At 40.3% G+C, this 22,403-nt stretch overlaps 1 pseudogene; it reads left to right on the top strand.

The window, feature by feature from the left end:
• Positions 1–22,027, top strand: part of LOC122135693 — a 71,203-nt pseudogene extending 49,176 nt beyond the window's left edge.
• Positions 22,028–22,403: the final 376 nt, after the last annotated feature.

Raw genomic sequence — 22,403 nt, 5'->3', positions numbered from 1 at the left:
AAAAACATACTCTGTTTCTTTTGAAACCTCAGTTCCCTGATATACGGGAACGAGTACTGCATCACTAGACGCTTATGGGGAAAAACTCTGCATGAGGCTATGGTGGTGAGCCTGCCAGAATGGGTGGGGCCATCTGGCTATATAAGCAGTTACTTATGGTTACTTACGAAAAGGGTATGTACTCGGTTACTTACGTAAACTCGGTTCCCTGAGATACAGGAATGGGTACTAAATTCCTTGCTGTGCTATGACGCTGCATGACTCAGTGTTGTCTCTTCAGTCGAATTGACCTGAGATCCTATGGCGAGGAATGTAGTACCCATTCCTGTATCTCAGGGAAGCGAGTTTACATAAAGGTGGGTGTACACGGTGCGAATTCTGATGGTCGGAAGATCATATGTCCACACACACGTCACAAGTGAGTTTATCTGAAAATCGTACGGATGAGGTATATACGTACGACACGATTTTGCGACCTGCCGATTTCCGAAGCAATCGCACAAAGTTCTGCGCCAAAAACATGGAGTCAGAGGAAGAGATTGCTTTTTTTGTGGCAGCAATGGCTTGCGAAAGAATAAAAAAGAAAAGAAAAAGAAGGGCATGGCAAAGAGTTTGGCTGAAGAGCAGAGAAAATCATGGACTTTCTGTTCTTCAAAAACAGCTTGAGGTAAGTGTATCTGTGTGCGCATGTTTGATGTGGTCGTGGAAGATATGGGAAAGTATATAACCATAGCGTGTCACGCATGTTTGTGCATATAGTAACGTCGTTTTTATGCATTTTTAAACAAATGTAATTGCTGGATAGTCTAGGTATTATAATTGTATACATACTGTTTTTACAGACCAAATGTTTGATATAAGGAATACATATTGTATTGTGGGAGAACAGCGATGCAGAGTCAACATAATGCAGAAAACTGCCTTCAGGCCTTTTGCTATATGCTTACATCAGTACAGTAGAAATGCATTGTAAATAGACTTACATAAAATACAATATGTGTAATTGATGAAATTATTCTACAGATGAATGACGTGACAGGCTTCAGGGAGATGTTACGGGTGACTGTGGATGAGTTTTATGAGTTACTGGCCATGGTTGAGCCTTTTATCACCAAAACAGACACAGTCATGAAGAGGAGCATCAGTGCCAAAGAGAGGCTGTCAGTGACATTAAGGTTTCTGGCCACAGGTAAGTCATATATATATATGAGAGAGAGAGAGAGAGAGAGAGAGAGAGAGAGAGAGAGAGAGAGACTAAAATTGACTTTATCATCCTGTGAAAGAAATGTGCTGTATAAACGAATTAGCATTGATTCACCCATATAGAGACAAATGTTCTTTACTCATGTTTATTTATTGTAGGCGTGTCTTTTAAGTCACTTGGCTTTCAGTTTCGCATCGGAAGCACAACCATTGGCAAAATTGTGGAAGAAACATGTGAAGTCCTACACCACACTTTAAAGGAGGATTATTTGAAGGTTTGCAATCTTATGCAAAAAAAGAATATTCATAAATATTGCCAGATTATTTTGACTTTATGACAAATGAAAGAGCACTATTATACTTCCTATTACACTTCCTATTACACTGTTACACTTCCTTTAAGGGTAACACTTTACATTAAGGTTCCATACAGTCCATAACAGTAGTTAACAATATTAGTTAACATGAACTAACAATGAAAAACACTTAAACTTAACATATATTAAGTTTTGTTAATATTAGTTTTAACATTTACTGAGACATTAAAATCCAGAGTTGTATTTGTCAACATTTATGCACTATGATCTAATATTAATTTAATTTTAATAACGTTAACAAATGTTAACGAACGCTTTAAAAATGTTTGGTTCACTGTTAAGTCATGTTAGCCAATGCATTATCTAATGTTAACAAAACATTATATTAAACATCGTCATTTACATTGATATTAATGCTACTAGGGGATCATACTGATTTTCAAGAAGCATCTCAATTTAGCTGTGCATTCTTAATGTGGTATTGTCATGTTTACAGACACCAACTTCTGAAGAACAGTGGCGGAAAATTGCTGAACAGTTTGACATGAAGTGGCAATTTCCTCATTGCCTTGGGGCAATAGATGGAAAACATATCTTCATTCAACCCCCAGCCAATAGCGGCAGCACATTCTATAACTACAAGTTCAGGTTTTCTGTCCTGTTGATGGCTGTAGTGGATGCCAATTACAGATTTATCTATACAAATGTGGGAGATCAAGGCAGAGTTTCAGACACAGGTTTATTTGCACAGTCTGATTTGCAAGCTGCCTTGGATGACAGAAAATTAAACCTTCCTCCTGCTGAGGCTTTACTAAACACCAACATCATCATGCCATATTGTTTTGTGGGAGATGAAGTTTACCCACTGAGAAATGACCTGCTGAAGCCTTACCCTCACAGACGACTACAGCCTGAACAACGCATTTTCAACTATAGGCTATCCCGTGCAAGATGTGTTGTGGAAAATGCTTTCGGAATTCTAGCAAACCGCCTCAGGGTGTTCCACACAACCATCTGCCTTAATCCTGACAAAGCAGTTACAGTCACTTTGGCTGCACTGTGCCTTCACAATTTCTTACGTCACAAGCAATCAGATGCCTACCTTCCACCTGGATACACTGACTGGGAGGGTGAGAACCATCAGCTCCACGATGGGGCATGGAGACAAGAGAGAACCCTGCAGTCAGTTAACATGGGAGGAGGGAAAAATCCAACAATAACTGCCAAAGAGCAACGTGACCATCTTAAAGAATACTTTGTCTCCCCAGCTGGCTGTGTACCATGGCAAGATCAGTATGTGTAATGGATAAACAAACAAACAAAAAAAAACACTTCATTGTCTATGTTTTCATTATTATTTTTTATTTTTTGTTATTAGCATCATTTTTTTTTATTAGCAGCATGTTCTATAAAACAAACATGTTACAAAACATTAACATGTCGAACATTTTGAACAAGTGAAACATAAAATATTAAAGATCACAAATTGCAATAATTCAAACACAAAAATCCCAATCAAAACTAAATAAAATTACATCAATCAAAAGTTAAGCATTCTTTGTTTCTTTCTGTACTGCCCACAGCATTTTTGAACAGTACTCTAGCCAAAATAATGGCAAAAAACTGATACAATTACAGCTCTTGTAGCTGATTGCACCCTGTATCATCTAGCTGATGCATTAATGTGTAATTTGGCTGGAATATTAAGGGGCGTGGGGGTGGTGTGGATGCTGCGGATGGTGGATTGGGAATGTATGTAGGATGGGGAGAAAAGTAACTTCCAGACATGGGAAAGCCTGGATGAGTTTGCATAGGATGCACAGAAATTTCACTTTCTTGAGCATTATAAATCTGAGACATTATAGCTCTTTTTAATCTCAGCACTAGGACAGGGTTTTTAATTCGCCCAACCTGTTTCCCAAAGGAATACTCCCCTTTTTCCTCTCTATTAGAAATTCGGTCTGCAACCTTATTGAGTATTGCAAGTTTTTGTTGCTCGATGTTGTCATTTTTCTGAAGCCTGTACTTGGCCCGACGTGATGGATTTCCAAAGGCAGGTGGTCCAGAGGCAGGTGGTCCAGAGGCAGGTTGTTCCTTTTCACAAGGTGTGTCACAAGAACTCTGCTCTAAACCAGGTGACAGATCAGTGTCATTTTCCATATCACTGTCTGCTCCTCCTTGAGCACTAGTGTCGTCTTCAAGCTGTAAAAGATGCAACAATTAAAATGTAAACCAGGAAAATGACAACTGCCTTCCCTGTTCCCACTAGCTTCTTAAATTATCCTACTCTGTCCTCCTGTTACTCTCATCTATATATCTTTATCCCTTGCTATTTATTTTTCCCTCCCATTTTTCTCTCTCCCTAGTAAAACTACTTACTTCCAAACTACTTTGACTTGCTCTCTGCAAGACAAAAGGCTTCAGGAACTGCAAGCGTTGTAATATCCACTTCTGCCTTGCTGTTGGCTGTTTAAAGCCACTACCACTTGCTTTTTCTTTTATAAGTTTTCCAAAGTGTGTCCTGAGCGTGGCCATTCTTGTTTGGACATCTTGTACTGTATAAACAATACCAGAAAAAAAAGCAACGTTAAATTATTCAGTGTAACTATGCTGTCTCTGTGTATTTAGGTTGACCAGATTTTTTTAACCCTTATACTGACATATGAGAAAAAGGTATAATATACTGTTTATATGTAGTACAGTTAAATATAACTGCTCTCCCTCTCTCATAACTGCATATAAAATATTGATATGAGAAGTGACTGTTTCCTACACATACAGGTTCTTTTTCAGCAACAGGAAACCGGTACGTCTGGTCACCCTAGTGTGTGTGTGTTCTTGTATATGGTTTATGGGGACACAAATGTCTATAATGACATGGGTATTACAACGTAAACATGGTTTATGAGGACACTTCCTGTGCCCTTGTAAACCAAATGGCTTAAAAAAAATTACTAAACGGTGTTTAATTGAAATTTTAAACATGCATTTTTCCGTGATGGGTAGAGGTAGTGTATGGGGATAGAATATACAGTTTGTACAGTATAGAAAACCGTTATGTCTATGGAGAGTCCCCGTAAACCACATATGCGTGTGTGTGTGTGTGTGTGTATGTGAGAGAGAGATAGAGAGAGAGAGAGAGAGAGAGAGAGAGTTAAAAAGCCTAGTTGTATACTATAGCTAGAATAGCATAACTGTAGCTAACAATAGGTAACATCTCACCTGATAAATGTAGCTCTTGGGCCTTCCGCTGTAAAATATCATCACGGACGACCCTGTCATGGTACACACTGCTAGAAACATTATACAGCGCTCGCTGTTCCTGCCAGAGTTCAGCGAGTTTATCCTCTTGGTCAATAGTCCACATTCGCCGTGGTGCTGCCATCTTCCTCTTTCTTCTTCTGTGGTTTTCCTAGTTCGTGATTGGTCAACTTCAGATAGATCAACAAATCGGCTCGTTCAACCGCACACATGTCACAAATTCAAACCGATAGCTCACACACTTTTTAGACATGTTTAAAAATGATCGGGAGGTTGGGAAGTGCTTGTAAGGCACTCTGCTCGGCTCCTAATTCCTCGCACATGATACGAGCCGTGACCATACGAGCATACACGATTTCCACACGATTGCAGATAAATCCGGGGCTGCAAGGCCAGAACATTCAAGTTTTAAAATCTGGCAAAGGTGGACGGTGAGGCCCAGCCGGATGCCGCACAGATGTCTGCTATGGACACACTACTAGACCACGCCAAGGAAGAGGCTACACCTCGAGTGGAATGGGCTCTCACTCCTATGGGACTCTGAAGGCCCAGGGTGGAGTAAGCTAGTGTGATAGTGTCAACTAACCATCGAGAGATCCTCTGCTTTGTGACTGGACCCTTTGGTGCAGCTGCCAAAGCATACAAAGAGTTGTTCCGACTGCCTGAAGGGGGCGGAATGCTCGATGTAAAAACTCCTGGTCCTCCTCCTCAGGAAGCACAGAGTGAATAATAATCTGTAAGTAGGACAATATCAATGCTATGTCACGTTATTGGGTCCTCGCCACGGGTTTTGCACCAGGAGAAAAGCTGCTATTGCCCTCATGGGGACTGAGTCAAAAACTGCCCCCAGGAATGAAGTTTGCTGGCTGAGGGACAGAGAACTCAAAATTGATCCTGAGTCCCAGTCGCTCTAAGTGGCTGAGGAGGAGGGACCTGTGGGCTATTAGCTCGGCCTTCTGAATGGCCGTTTCATGAGGGCACGGTTCAGGCGTCTGAGATCGAGGATGGGCCGCAGGGCACCATCCTTTTTGGGGATGAGGAAGCAATGGCTGTAAAAGCCTGACTCGCTCTGAGCTTGTGGAACTGTTTCTATAGCACCTTTTGTCAGCAAATTCCTCAGCTCGGATATTTCCATTGGTCAGATATCCCATTGTGCACAGAGGTGGAAACCACGTTATTTTGAACTGCGGGGGTTGTTTTTCTGAGCTTACTTGAAGTGAATAACCTCCTTCTATAATCCCCAGAAAGTTAAACCAATAAGTCACTCCGGGTTGGTTCGCCAGTTGCCTCGGCCCGTGTGACAAGGGGTTATAGACTGTGGGAGGTGGGGGGGGGGGGGGGTGGTTTTAAATTCATTCGGGTGGTGAGTTGTAAACATGGATCTTACAACAAACATACTGCCACTGTTTGAAAATGTTTTTTATTTTTCTCACCGTCACAGCTGCTTTTAGAATGGGCCCGTGATTCACAACAATTTCTGGAACAAACATACTGCCACTGGAAAAAAATTACTTTCTGGAACAAACATAAAATGCCAAACTGGCACCCAGAACATGAACGGAGTGCTTGAGGACACGACAGAGGGGTTTGATTCTAGAGGTGGTCTGGCGCTAGCGAGACTTTGCCCCTTCCTCATCCTTCTCAGTGGAAATCAGGGTCCAAAGTTCAGCTTGCGCCGGGGTCCTCCTGGCGCTTTGGAAAGGGAGATAGCGTCTGGCCATTCAGCGGGGCAGTGCTGTTGAGGCTCAGGCTTTTAAGGAAGCTTCCTTGCTCGTATGAACCATCATATCAGGAACCAGGAGCACGCCAGCAAACCTACATTCAGCGGCATCCACTGAGGAGAGAGCAGAAGAAGAGTTAGAGCGAAGCCAGGCCGAGTAAGGAGCACGCCAAGACTATGTAAGCTCATCATGGACCTCCGGGGAAAACGGAGAGATTCGCAGATGAGGGGCCGAGGAACCAATCGTCCAGACGGCTTCAAGTGGGCTCCTCCGGTGTAGACCTCTCCAATCCCAGTTCCTCAACTGCCTTAGAGAGGATGTGGAAAAATTCGAGCATCCATCCCTGGCTTAGAGTCAATGGGCTCGGCAGACCATGAAGGGGTGGGATCAGCAATAGTGCCCAACATCTCCTCCACGTCTGATGCTATTAGAAACATGCTGTCATCTAATAGCTCGTTCTCTATGGCATCGATCGAGACCATGTCGCTCGTATCAGCCGAGGGACGCTGGTCTGCATGCTCAAAGAGAACGGGAGAATCATCTCTGCTTGGCAGGTGTGAGGCATGCAGGATCTGGGTCGGTGTGAGCTGGCTCATGGCCGAGTGCTTAGTCCCTTTGCCCTGCTGTTTTTTCCTCACAGATCTCTGGGAGGAAGAAAACGGGAGGGGGCGAAGGGAGGATTCGGTCTCTAAAAAGAACACAATCTGAGTGCAAAGAGTGGCAAAACTCATATTCACACAATGTGAACAATTCATCTCGGTCAGAGTGGCTTCCGCGTAGGGCTTACCCAAGCAGGAAACACACTCTGAGTGGCCGTCACCATTGTGCAGAGCAATACTGCATAATGTGCAATAACGGCACGGCATTTAAAACAACACCAGTGCTCTTTTAGAGAAATGTGCTTTTTTAGGCTTGCCAGATTTGAGGTCTCTGAGCCGCTCAAAGAGCAGGCGGAGTGGTGAGAGGGCGCAGAAGAGACGGCAGCATCTATCCACAGTGAGGTGTTTCTACAGCGAGCTTCTTCAAGTCCTGAAGGTCAGCGAAGGGAAGATTGTTGTCCCTGAAGGAGAACTGATTTGAGATCCTATGGCAAAATGCCCGCTTATATAGCCAGATGGCCCTGCCAATGGCCGTGCAGTTACATTGCATGATTGAATAAGTCTTCAGTCCTCTTAGAAAAAGGAGTCTTTCCCCATAAGCGTCTAGCGACACAGTACGAGTGAAGTATCAGTAGGGAACTGCATCCATCCATCCATCATAAAACTACTTTACACGGCTCCAGGGTGTTTAATAAAGGCCTTATTAAGCAAAATTATGTGTTAGTGTAAGAAAAAATATAAATTATTAAAAATGTATAAACTGTAATCTCCAGTTTCCAGTCACTCAAGCATGTGCATTCACGACAAGGTGTTCGAGCGTATGACGTAGGCATAGCGATGGTGCAACATAAGCTCCCAGGAGAAGAGTGTAGTCTTGCAAGAACCAAGTTTTGTTTACAGCACAGGGAAACCAAGTGAACTACATATGTAGTTTGTGCCACCGCCACTGCAGCATCCTCAATCTCACATAGTTCCTGGTCAGTATACTCCATTTCAAACAAATACACCTGGGCAAGTATGGAAAAAATACGCCTAGGATGCCCTGAGGGTGAGTAAATCATGGGCTACTTTTAATTTTTGGGTGAACTAACCCTTGTTTACATTCACTCCATCAAGTGTTTATTGATAAGTTTCAAAAGATTATTAAACCTCAAGGACAAACTATCCAAAATCGGCAGCCCTTCCGGCACACTCAGTGTCCGAATTTGTTTACTTGTTTACATTCACTCCTTCAAGTGTTTATATTATTATTAAACCTTCAAACACCAAAATCGGCACTGAACTTCAGACTTCAACTGAACAAAGACAAAACAACTGAACTTCAGGCAAAAACAACGACATCAAAATTTAACTTCAATAAAAAAAAAGAAAGAATTCTTCAAAACCCCCCATTTTATGCAATATTTTGCTCATGCAATACATTAACTTCAATATGTTGTTATTTAATAACTTGTACAGTTTTAAGCCACAATTTTAATCTGACATTTAAACACGTTGCTCATCTACAAAAATGTCTCAAATAAAGAAAAATAAATAAATAAATAAATTCCACAAGTTAAATACGGCTAAAGTATTCATCAGAGCCATTGAAAAACAGATTTGCGACACTCCCACAGACATCCATAGAAACTGAGGAATGCAGAAGGGACTTGTGGAGCAACCAATAGTTCCATCATTGAAGCCCATTCATTTCAGTGTTTCTCAAGCACATAGTTGACATAGTTAGACTGTAACTGCAGTTACATAAAGTGAGCTACGCTTTAATTGCTACCAAAACGAAACTGTAGTTGTCTTATTTTTTTTTTCTGCAATCTTTTTCTCCCTGTAGGAGGTTGAATGATTTCCCATATAAATATGGTTTACTCACATTGCCCCACCTACAGCTAAACCAACATGCAAACAAAATTCCTTCAAAATGTTAAAGCCTGACTGAATTGTGCCTTTTTCACTGACTTTTATGCTTGACTTTACCTTTTACAGACAAATGGCATTTCAGCCTGCCAAAATGGGCAGAGCCATCTGCCTATATAAGTAGGTGCTGAATGCCTCCAGAAGATTATCTCGTTGACTTTTGAAGAAGAAGAAGACAAAAATGAAGAAAGCTTCCAGCTTGTCATAGAAGAACCCTAGGAATGGATAATGGCACTGGCAACTCTCACAGAGAAGAACAGTGCTTCTCCCAACAGCTATCTGGCGAAACTATTAGAGCATATTTCACCTAAAAGAGCATATTTTGAGCAGTGTTTGCAGCAAAATGTTGTGCCATGAATGTGGCACATGCAAGGCACCCCTGCATTTCTCAGATGAGCACTCTGAGTGTGTCGACTGTTTGGGCAAAGCCTATGTGGAGGCTGTGCTCACTAAGATGTGCTGCTCTCATTGCAAGAGCATGAGTCTTGCCTCACTGCACTCACAGATCACCCGAAGCACTCCTGAAGTGGGGTAAGGTTAAGTATTCTTTGGCCGGACCTCCTTCCAAGCAGGCTCATGTTTGCCTCCCAACCCCCTGTTCGGTTAAGGTCATTGGGAGTGTTATCTTTGTTGCCAATGTTGGGTTTGCCCCATTAGATGTGTTTGCACCCATACAATCCACTGCTGCTATAATCTACAATGAAATACAAAACAAACACCCTAATGAAAAGAGCTCTTCTCTTCGCAACAGCATGTGCATCAGCCTCCACTACTGTGCAGCAACCTGCCACTCAAACCACTTCAACCCCTCGCCACCTAAAACCAGGCTTGGGTTTCTGAACTACACTTGTTGCATGGCACTATTGCATTGGATCCCTAAAGCTTTAGCTAAACCTGACATAATGTGAGTGAAACTTGGTTCCCCTTCAGGAACTCACGCTGCGTGGAAACACTTTGGGAATGCTTCTGCATGACCATGCTCCGAATCACGCGTGAAATCAGTCCAATGGAATGGCGAGACATCACGGACGGGGTGACATAGCGACCAGGAAGTGTAAAAGCATGTGCGGTGGATACAGCAACAGCTTCTATCATTTAGTATGTGCTCTGGGTGTGTCAGTCTCTCATGTTGTGTTGTACCAGTGTACAACTTTTCTTGTTTTTCTAAATGGTTTCTAAGAATTCTGACAAGCAGTGTTTCAGGCTGTGTGTCCCTCCCTGCCCTCATTACGGGTGGGGATACACACAGTTTGTGTGTTGCTTCTTTGGGAGCAACGCTCAGTCGGCTCTCAAGGAACTGACTGTCTGCATTGCGAGCTGTGGACACTCCGCTCCCAGCGGGCACTTTTCGTGGGCCCTCACTAGCATCCCTCGCAGCTCGGGTCCCACTTCTGCCAAGGCAGAGTGACGACAGCAGTCGTGTGAATCGCAAATGGATCTGGTGGAGGGATCGGGGATGAGCCAGTCCCTTTCTTCATCCTCACCCGCCAGATCCAGTGCCCTCTCAAGTCAATATGAAGCACGCTCTGCAGTTTCTTCCTTCCTGGGAGAGGGCTTGATGATACTCTGAGGAGGTTGATGCAGAGGGCGTTGAAAAGGATGAGACTGCAGACTTGTTACTCCAGTCCATCCAATAAGAGGAGCAGTTGGAGGTAGTGACTCATGTGGTAGCCAAGTTGAAGATTGATTGGCCTGCAGAGCAGCAGAACAAGTGTCCTAAAATTAAATTGGATGAACGCTTCCTGCACTCTAAGCCACCACCTAAACTCTGGGGCCTTCCATTCTTCCCTGATCTGCACACTGAGGTGTGAGGGGCAAACCATTTTCAGCTCATCTCTTCAGCCCCACTTTAACTAATTATTATAATGTTGTGGGGCTGAGGGATCATGGCTATGGGGTGATGCCCCGGGCAGAGCAGACGCTTGCGGGCTATCTGTCTCCTGCTACTGCATCGTCCCTTAAGGGCCTGGCACTACCCACTAAGCCTCTTTGGACTTCTTCGGCTTTGGTGGGTAAGGCTTACACAGTGGCAGGTTAGGCTAATGCTTGCCTGCACACCATGGCTGTGTTGCAGGCTTACCAAGCCAATCTGTTGAAAGAGCTCGATGAGGGCAAGGAATTGAAGACCAAAGACATTCAAGAGTTGCATCAGGCAGCAGATTTGCAGACAGTGTGCTGTAGGGAGTTCCATAAATTATAACAGTTTTGTGAGATCGCCATCAGTGACAGTTTTTTAGTGATTCTAAAGGAAGCACTCTTTGCACGATTTCTAGGCTTTTTCAGTTTTTCAGACATAGACACGCTGCAAAGTTTTGGGAATGACATCTGCATATTTATGCAGGATTCACTCTCAGAATTGCAATGACTGACAGTGCACTAAGACTAGAGCACCCTCATTATTTCAGAGGCACTCTCAGTGATTTAATTCTGGAACCAGACCTGTATGAATCACAGAAAGAGAAAAGAAAAAGAGATAAAAAGTTTTGGTTTTATTAAATGAGGAAAGAAAAAAGACTTTATTGGGTACACCTTATTTTTATGAAGAGAGAAGAGCACACTGAGTTCCATAGATTGACAGTGAGTGCGTTATCATTGTATTTACCTTGTTAGAAGAAGAAACAATGTTCAACCTCAATGAAATAATGTATTGGGTGGCAGAATCTCAGTGATTTTACTCACTGTCTAAACAATTGTAGAGAACATCTAAGGGTTCATTTGCAGTGTAATAATGATAATCAGACAAGTCATATTTGTATGAAAAAAAAAAAAACATTTATTATAAAAATTATGTTCAGATTGTTTTTACAAAACCTGATGAACTGAATGAATACTTTGGTATTTATTATGTTTAGCTATGTTCAGTTATGATAGTCCCAAAGACAGTTCTTGTCCTTTGAGAAGCAGAGGTGGACATTGTACTTGCTGGAAAGCGGGTTGGTGTAGCCCAGGGGTAGGCAACTTCGGTCCTGGAGTGCCGATGTCCTGCAGAGTCTAGCTCCAACCCTGAAAAAAAAAAAACCTCACCTGCCTGCAGCCTTAGTAATTCTAAAGACATTGATAGCTTGTTCAGGGGTCTCATTAATAAACATTGCATACACACAAAATGGGCATAGAAATATGTGTACGCAATTTTCCATACACATTTTGGGATATATAAAAAAAATAACCAGCGTACATATGTAAGTACTGTAAGAACTCTTGACCATGCGTTCAAACTATTTTTCCTGGAGTGAGAAAAGTAATTAAGTAAACAACTATTTTAAACTTATTTTCATTTCAATATACACATTTACATTAAATATTCCACTCTCATTAATGGAGATAAGCACTGATATTACATAAAGTAATTATGCAGAAGTAACAAAAATTATTTGTATTTTGACATATTTATAGTGGATGTGCTTGATCACTTTTCCTGTGGCATGCATTTTTAATGACTTATATATTTATTATTAATCCTCTTTGTCCCACGTGAGACATAAGGCTGCTATTTGTACTATTACTATAGCGGTTTTTGTAACTTGGTTTCTTTTACGGTGTGAGGTAGTTGGCATCACGCCCAACCCCCATCCAGGAGGACTGGGTGTTTTCCTTTGTCTGGCCCCTCACCTGAGACCTGTTCGCCATGGTAATACCTATCAGGCACAATGTCCCCACCGACATAGCTACTCAGGGTCATAAAGTCATGCAAACTCCCCCACCACGTTAAGGTGGCAACACAAGGGGGAAAGTGCTATAGGTGCACAATAATTCATTTTTAACCCACATGTCAGATATATCAGTTAACTAATGAAGGTTTTTTTTTGTTTGTTTGTTTGTTTGTTTTTTGTAACTTTTCCTCATTTAGGGTCATGAACATGTTTGCAAAGTTTCAACACACTGATGTGTTTTGACGTCCACAAAAAAATAAATAAAAAAAAGTTACATTTGTACTGTTGCCGGGTCAATTTGACCCGCCTATTTTAATGTTCTGAGACAACTCTGCAGACCCAAAAAAGAAAAAAATATTGGTTATATTTTATTTTAGTTTATTACTATCATATGAAGCTAAAAAAAAAGGTTTTCTCCACTTATTTCAATACAGAAAAAATATTTTGTCAGCCAAACATGGTAAAAATGAGTTATCATTTCTTTCTTTTTTTTCAGTCTATCTGAAAAACTATTTAAACCATGTTGTTTTTCTTGAAATTTTGTGACTTTTTTTCATTTAGGGTCATGAACAGTTTCAACATGCTTATGTGTTGTGAAGTGTACATATATAAATTTTTATATGTTTGTGATGTTTGCAGGTCATATTGACCTGCATAGGCAGCCATTCAAAAGCAACTGTTTTACAAAACATGTTTACTTTAAGATATTCAAGAAAATCAAAGCCAAAGATCTGAAGTTTTGTGCCAAATTTTAGGTCGATATCTCAAAAGATGTACCTTTCAGTAAGATTGTGTGGCCGCAGTACCAAACTATTCCACTTATTGATATATCCAGGGACTCTTGATTTCCATTTTCAGAATATTTATGAAGTAGACATCCTATTCAGAAATAGTTTGGGCATTTACTTTAATATTTGATTTAAATTCAATCTCTAAAATGCATAAAAACATATGTATAGAACAAGAGTGTGTTTGGCACCACATCAGAAATGGAGAATCTATTGCTATTTATCTATTGCTCTGTCATTTCTTTGAGAAACAGTCACCAATGATATATAGTTTGTCAAGATTACTTTATGTTTAGACCAAGACATTATTTTAAAAAATGTGTAATCGCAAGCAACCCACAGGTGTAGGGGAGGAGCAGTCAAAAATAGTGGTTAAAACCATTTTTTTTATAAATCATAAATTCAGATATTTATTCTTTGTAATGTGTGAAAAGTATTTATATTAAAAGTTAAGTGATTGTACTTGATTGTATGTTTGTTTGTTTTTTGTTTTTTATTTTGTTTTTTTCATATCGTAATTTTTGTGGAATTACATTGAGTCCAATATGGGTCAATGTGACCCAGAAGGTACAGGAAGTAACCTGTTTTTGAACAGTACATGAGGTTTAAACTAAACTGCAGATCTTATATTATGAGAAAATATTTTCAGCGTGAACGATGATCAATATTGCGCACTTTGATATTATGGCAGACACTGCTGGATTTGGTGGTCGAATGGTCCATTATCTGGTTTAAATTGGTCCAGTAATAACAGCTTACTGTACAAAAAACTGTGTTTGGCACAAATGGCATTTATAGTCCATATCTCATATTTCCTTAATACCTTTTTTGTACCTTCTTGTACCTTTGACGGTGTTAAACATGGTGTCACGTGGGTGGGAATATGCATGGACATTATATGCAGATGAGGTTATGCATAGTAAAACTATAGTGATTTTGTGGAGGAGATGGGCTGGAGATGCACATACGCACAATCTTCCCTTGACTAGGATTTTTACAAGGGATTTTTTGTGCAGGTTCTGGCATATGCATGGTTTTATAAATCTGAAAACTTTTGTGCGTACACAAAATCTAGCTTTTGTGCATATGTATACTTTTAGGATGAAATCTAAGGAGAGTTTTATTAACGAGACCCCAAGTGTGTTTGATTAGGTTTGGAGCTAAACTTTGCAGGGCAGTAACACTCCAGGAATGACGTTGCCTATCCCTGGTGTAGCCTTTCCTGGCTGGTGGCATTCTGAAATGAAAAAAAAAAAAAAAAAAAAAAAAAATCAAAAAAAAAAAAAAACGTGAATATTTTCTAAACAATCAGTCTAAACAATCTCTATGCAAATCAATTCCAGTCATATTTGCATGGTTTGATTTATTTACCTATTCCACAGAATACACCCATTCTTCAGAATTCACACAGTACTGTCTAGATTACTGACCTCTGCTTATCATACTAAAACACACACACACATTCAAGAACATTACCACCTGCCTCTCATGCAGCAAGCAGATATTTGGGCAAACAAGCAAAGCCAGGACCAGTTATCTATATTTTATCACTGATAAGATACAGATCATTTAAAATATTGCTACACAAATACTTTCTAATTCTTAAGAAATAATGTATTAATTAATTCAGCTTATCATTTAATAATCATACAATTTAGACTGAAACTCAAAATGGTATCAAACAAGACAAACTTGTAAACAAACAAAACTTGTGAATGGTCAAAATCATTTTTTTTTTTTCAATTAGATTTTTGTTTGTTTGTTTCACAAAGAACTGATGAGAAGCACAATTTATTGGTGTAATTTGCAAGATGCAAGCTTTGCTACTCCTTTTACTCAGTGTTGTAAAATTACGACATTGAAAGGGTGACAATTTACTTCCTCTTTTTCCTGGCCATGTCCTGGCCTGGACTTGTAAATTGCCTAAAATGTCTGCATTTTGGCTTTGTATTCCTATTGACGTCAGATGTGTTCAACTGCATAGAACGACCAGTGTATGACATCAAATAACCGTGAGAGCTATTCGAAAAGCATAAGGAACCTTCCACTCTTGTATCACTCTTGCGGTACTATGATGTCATGTACCAATCCATCTGCGAAACACCACTTCATGTCAAATACACCTATGCTCTCTATAGACCTTATACATTATGTATATGTGTATTTGCATTGCTTTGACCGAAAGCCATTGGTTGATTATGTACAATGCCTGCACCTTACTGGTCAAACCTCTTTTTCTGTAATTACCTTTGGCAGCTATGAAAACAATATAACAAAGCCCAAACCTGGCAATTTAGAAATCCTGGCCAGGACATGTCAGGCAAAAAGAGGAAGTATGGTCACTCTAAACATTGACATATGCTCAAAATCTAATATGATCGAAGCATTCAACAGTACCCTAATATCTGCATGATCTAGACATTTTACTAATCACAGGATAAAATATTTTACTTACTGTTCTTGAATGTTGGTTTATCCAATCCAGTAAAACAAGATGATGAGCTTCAAGGCAAGTTCACAGGTTATGGCCAGGTAAAAAGGCCTATTTTAAAAAAAAAAAAAAAAAAAAAAAAAAAAAAAAAAAAAAAACCTCCAATAGCATTGCAAGGCTGAACAATAGGACCCATTAGGTTTTTTTTACATGTTAGGTAAAAAAAAAAAAAAAAAAAAAAAAGACAAAGGGGTCATATGATGCTATTTCAATTTTTGTAGCCTACAATGCGTCTTTGGAACAAAGGCTGTTTCTATAAAGTTGGGCAATTCCAACTTTGCAAGGACAGTCTGGCGCTTCTGACCCACAGCCTGTAAGTATGTTTTTTATATTAAAATAATTTGCCACTGATGATTCAAATGCGAATTTTGAGCAGTGTAGAGTAGCGCTTGTTGTTTGTTGTTTCTCCGATCACAAATGCAGACATGGTTTTATGTTTACGCAGCACGATATGCAACGCAACACATAAAAAGACAGTATAAGTCATTATAATCAGTAATTATGTCCCCACTGGATGCAACAAATGACTCGTTTATAATGGGTTTTATGGTTTTATTGGTTTTGTCTCGTTGTGCTGGGAGATGGCATCACAGTGTTAAGGGGCGTAACATTTCCGTCACACGCTTGAGACATTCGGCCAATCACAACGCACTGGATAGCTGGCCAATCAGTGTACACCTCACTTTTTTAGAACAATGAGCTTTGTAAAAATCCACATGTTTCAGAAAGGCGGGGCATAGAGGAGCAACAATAATGTACATTAAATGGAAAATAATGTGTTTTTTTTTAGCCTTAAACCGCATAAACATTGCATTACACCAAATACACACAAAAAAAAAAATATTTTTAGCAACATCATATGAAACCTTTAAGCCATTTAAAATTGTTTGCAGCAAACTGCAGTCTTATTTGACTTTCTGTAGCCATGTTGCTGGTTACCACTGGTTTCTTTATTTTGGATGATAATGTTGTGCATTCTCCTGAATGTTAATCGGATTTTGGAAAATGTCATGTACATGGAAAAGCAATTTATCATGTTACCAAGTTAAACTGTTAATATAGTTATATATAACTAAGTTGAGTTTACATGCTATAGAACCAGTTGGCATAGCTAATACACAGCATAGTGTACTTCATATGTGTCGAAACCCATTGGCATGTAAATATATTTTTGTCACATACTATCATAGTATAGGCAAATTTTTCATGTAAATATGAGTGCTTGAACGGTCTTAAGTTTTGCCTTTTGCACACACACAAAAATAAATCACTATTCTTTTATTGTATTTGTTTTATGAAAAGCTATGATGTAAGCATATATAGCTAATATTTACATTTACACAAGAAACAGTTGTTGTTGTTGTTGTTAATTAAAATAAAGCATTTTATGAAATGCAATTATAATAGCTTCTAAACATTTTAAAAAAATGTTATTGCAAAATTATCAACCACTGTATAAAACTTGTAATAACAGGTAAATTACATACATTTTGACAATAAAAATATATTTAGCTGTATGAGTGTGTGTGTGTGTGTGTGTGTGTGTGTGTGTGTGTACATATATATTAAAAATATTGAACTGCTACATATTTAATTTAACTACCATAAACCACAAATGACAGCAACAACATCTATTTGGCCATAAACCCACTAAATATAACCTAATTTTTGCAGACTACACTTTAAAAACAAAAGAGTAACAAATGTGCTCAAGTGTGAACTATTGATTTTATCCCGTGGTTTAGATTACATTTTGAATGTTTCCCTCATCTGAAACACTCAGCTGAGTTCGTGGAGCTCTCACCTAATGAGCTGGTGTGTTAAATTAGGGAGACATACAATATGTGCAGAGTGGTGGAATTAAGAACCATTGATATAAACCATCAATCATCATACAAATCAATTAATGCTAAATTAAAGAAGGTGTCTTACCAGAAGAATGACAAAGAACAGAAGCTCTGTTTTAAAAGAAAGATGTGCCATGTTGTTTAATGGATTCTGGTGAGTTTATCCACAACTTTTCTCAAAAATGATCTGCTCTACTCTTTAACCTTATTAAACTGGCTGGTCCATGTCAAACAAACTGAGTACTGATGTGAGTGGTGTGAGCTCCTGCTCAAGCTGCCACTAGAGTTAAATATTATTGTTATGTGAACAGCGTTAATGCTCCGCCTCTGCTTCACATGGCTAAACAGATCAATTATTACAAAATTCATCACTTCACTATGTCACCAGAACTGAAACCTGAAAATAAAACTTCCTTGAATTTGTCCATATTCTAGTTAACATTCTATTTACCATTTCCTAGTATCCTAACAAAGTATGCTTTTATGATGAAGATTTGCATAACTCCCACATGTAGTAAGCAACAACATCATTGTTCCATGAAGGGCTTATAACAACATCATATTGTTTTCATGTCGTGTTTGGATAGATGTCATTCTGGAATAGAAAAGGGCCTTTCCAAACTGTCCCTGCATTGTTGGAAGCATAGCATTGTCCAAAATGTCTTGGTATGCTGATGCATTTAGATTTACCTTCACTACCTTCTATCCCAAGCCCAGAAAAACAGCCCCATATCATTATTCCTCCTCCACCAAACTTTACAGTCAGGCAGGCAACATTTTCCTGGTATCCACCAGAACCAGACTTGCCCATCAAACTGTCAAACAGAGAAGCATGATTAAACACTCCACAGAACACAGAATTGCATTCCTTGTGGTCCTATCTACATCGCAAACAAGTGTTGTTGCATTGTGTCATGAATCCATGTCTTGCAGAAGCAGTACTAGCACTTGGAGTACGTCAGAAATAAAACATACGTCACAGCAGTGCCCTTCTTTTATTTTAATATGCAAAACTGTGGGTCAATCATGGCAGTGGGCATTTACTTCCGAGTCTTGAATGTGAGCTGCCTATAAATGCAGACTATTCTGCAGAGAGGGTCAAAAGTAGGTGAGAAAATAGCCTATTACTCCTAAATTATACTTTTTGATGTAGAAATCTTGTAAAAAATAGCTAATTTTGTGGACCTCAGAGAACATTATAAAATAATAATAATGCCTTTAAGCTGAATGTAAGCACATCACACCAGTCTTGATTTCATTGCATTGGCTCCTTGTTAAATATACAGTTGATTATTAGAATTTTTTTATTTTATTGTTTGTATTAAAATCCCTCCATAACCAGGCACCAGAGAGGTGATTGTGCCTTTGCTCATGTTGGACCTATGGAACAGACTCCCGGCCCACGTAAGAAATGCTTCAGTTATTTCATTTTTCAAATCTAAACTTAAAACCTATTTATTTTCTTTGGCTTTTAATATTCCATGATCCCCCTTATACATACCAGTTTATTACTTTATTTTTACTATCATTATTAACTGTGTTGCTTTTGTTTATTGTTATGTCTTCATTGTAGTCTTTTATATTGTGACACACTTTGGACAACTTCCATTGTTTTTGCTATATACAGTAAATGCTGCAGTTTTGGAGCTGACATTAATGCCAGTGGACATCTGGTGACTTTTACACACCATGGCTTTACATCAGGGGTGTCAAACTCAGTTCCTAGAGGGCCGGAGTCCTGCAGAGTTTAGATTTAACCCTAATTAAACACACCTGATCCAATTAATCAAGTCCTTCAGGATTATTTATTTAAAACTACATGGTATGAGTACTGGAGCAGGGCTGGAACTAAACTGGTTGTAGGGCTGGTTGTAACCAAGGGCTGATTGTAGGGCTGATTGTAACCAAGATGGCGGCACGTCCACACGCAGTGGCTTCTCTCTCTCCCGTTAGAACGGTGTTTTCATGTTTTTTGTCTTGTGAGTCGCAGTGTTTTTGTACATCTTCATCGCGTCTACCTGACTTTAAGCACGCATACAGTCGTGAGTTAGAGTTAAACTCCACCTCTGGTGGAGTTTATGATTATTAAGTGCCTGCCGTTCTATCTACCGAGGTAATACACAGCCATACTGCTTGTTGCTATATACATCCCTCCCAGCTCCAACAACAGCAACAGGAGCGAGGCACTAAATGAACTGTACCAACACATCAGCGAGCAGCAGACAGCCAACCCTTATGCTTTTCTCATCAAAGCTGGGGATTTCAACCATGCGGACTTAAAGAGTGTGTTCCCAAAAATACACCAACACATTGACTTTCGAACATGGGGTAACAACACTCTGGACTTTGTTTACACCACCCAGAGAGGAGCTTACAAGGCCCTCCCTCTCCCCCACCTTGGTGCCTCAGACCACATCAATGTCATGCTAATGCCTGCATACAGACCGCTCATTAAAGTTGCCAAACCAGTTCACAAACAAATACAAGTGTGGCTGCCTTCAGAGCTGGAGATGAGGTGGGCCTGAGGACAGCTAGGGCCAACCTATCCCACGGCATCAGAAAGGCTAAGAGACAGTACTCCAGGAGGATAGCCCATCGTTTCAGCAATAGCAGACACACTCGGAGCCTGTAGCAGGGGATACAAACCATTACGGACTACAAGCCCCCACTGCGGACCTGTGACAGCACCATCTCCCTGCTGAACGAGCTGAATGCCTTCTTCGGATGCTTTGCACCACTGCACAGAAGACTCCACCTCCTCCCGGTGACCAGGGCCCTCATTTATCAATGGTGCGTACGGACAGATTTGTGCGTAGTGAGTGCGTAAGAACAGTTTCACGCAAAGTGTGGGATTCACCAAGTTGTACTTATACGTAGAAATGTGTGTAAATATAAGCACACCTCTGAGCATGCTTACGCAGATAATCTAGTGGTAGAATAGCGACACTACACAAAAAAAAGCATTTAAGAGTGTCACAGTAAGCATTAAGCAATCCACATATGTCCTGTGTTTCCTTTAAAAACACTCAATTTATAATTTGTCTAGTTTTAAACACGATGCTTAATTGGTGTCAAAACCCTATAAAATACAGATGTGAAAATATATTTGTCTCAGTGCAATGGCTTATCTTGCGTTATTTGGAAGACTTGGCAAAACAATGCGCTCCGCAGAGAGCGCATTTTCCAAGATCGCGCTGATCTGCTTGGCGAGAGCACAGAGTGGCTTCTAAGTAGGTACCACTTTCCCAAAAAATGTACTGCTGGATTTGTGTCGTGATTTAGGACCAGTGTTCGAGAGAGAAACAAATCGCACGAAAGCCATTCCCGTGCACATCCAACTCCTGTCCCACCCTTGGATTTTTAGCTACTGGCACATTTCAGCGTGAGGTTGGAGACATATGTGGTATACCCCAGCCATCAGTGAGTAGGATCATGCCCAGCAGTGTTGGATGCAATTATTTCCTTGGCTCCAACCTACATCCAGTTCCCTTATTGAAATCCTCAACAAGCCGCAATAAAAACGGGACTTTTCATGCCATTGCTAGATTCCCAAAACATAATTGGAGCTATAGACTGCACCCACATCGCCATAAAAGCACCATCAACCAACAAAATTTAAATATTTAAATAGAAAAGGGTTTCATTCTGTTAACGTGCAAATAATTTGTGATGCAAATTTGTTGTTATTAAACGTCGTTGCGCGGTGGCCTGGAGGAAAACACACTACTCGTTCGTTCTGCAGAATAGCTCTGTGGGTGTGCGTCTCCAAGAAGGCGCTGTTGAGGATGGCTGGCTCATTGGTGAATTTAAGGCTACAACATGTTTAAAATGCTATTGTAGGGCTATGTACAATTACTTAAAACTATTTCATCATTAGGTGATCAAGGTTACCCGCTAAAGCCATGGCTAATGACCCCCCTAACCAACCCGAGGACCGAGCAGGAACAGGCGTACAACCGTGCCCATGCGCACTCAAGGAGCACAGTTGAGCGCGCAATAGGCCTGCTGAAAGGACGATGGCTGTGTCTGTCAAGCACGGGAGGGACACTGCAGTATCAGCCAGAAAAAGCATGCAAAATCATCATGGCTTGCAGTGTGTTACAAAACTTGGCCATCAGACAGGGCATCCCTCTGCAGGAACCCCCAAGACCAGACGGCCCTATGCCCGATGCAGTGCCCCTGCCACCTCCTAATGCCGCTGGCATTCAGACAAGACAGAGGATCATACAGACATTTTAAGGTAAGTCTGGCCATTGGTCGAGTGCAGAAACATTACAGCGATTTCATTTTGTGTTTTGCAGCTTCGTGGAAACAAATAACTGAAATCACATTAGTCAGCGGTTTATGGTTTATTAGCAATTGCATTTGTGCAAGAGGCAATCTGTTTCAGAGACTCGTTGATTTGAATCAATACATTCGTTATGTTGCTCAGTTGATCCTTTAGGTCATTAATGGATTTTGTTGTTTCCTCTTGATTTTGTAGCACCGCCTCACTCAGCACTCTTGGCGCACGGTGCATGGAAGGGGCAATGGATGGGCCCGGCTCCTCAAGCTCCTCAGGCACAACGGGTGTCGCTATTAAGGAAACATGTTCACATTAATTTAATTGAGTTTA

This window comes from Cyprinus carpio, chromosome A25 (assembly GCF_018340385.1).
Source record: "Cyprinus carpio isolate SPL01 chromosome A25, ASM1834038v1, whole genome shotgun sequence".
In the NCBI taxonomy this organism is placed as follows: Eukaryota; Metazoa; Chordata; class Actinopteri; order Cypriniformes; family Cyprinidae; genus Cyprinus; species Cyprinus carpio.
This window is presented reverse-complemented; position numbering and strand designations above follow the sequence as displayed.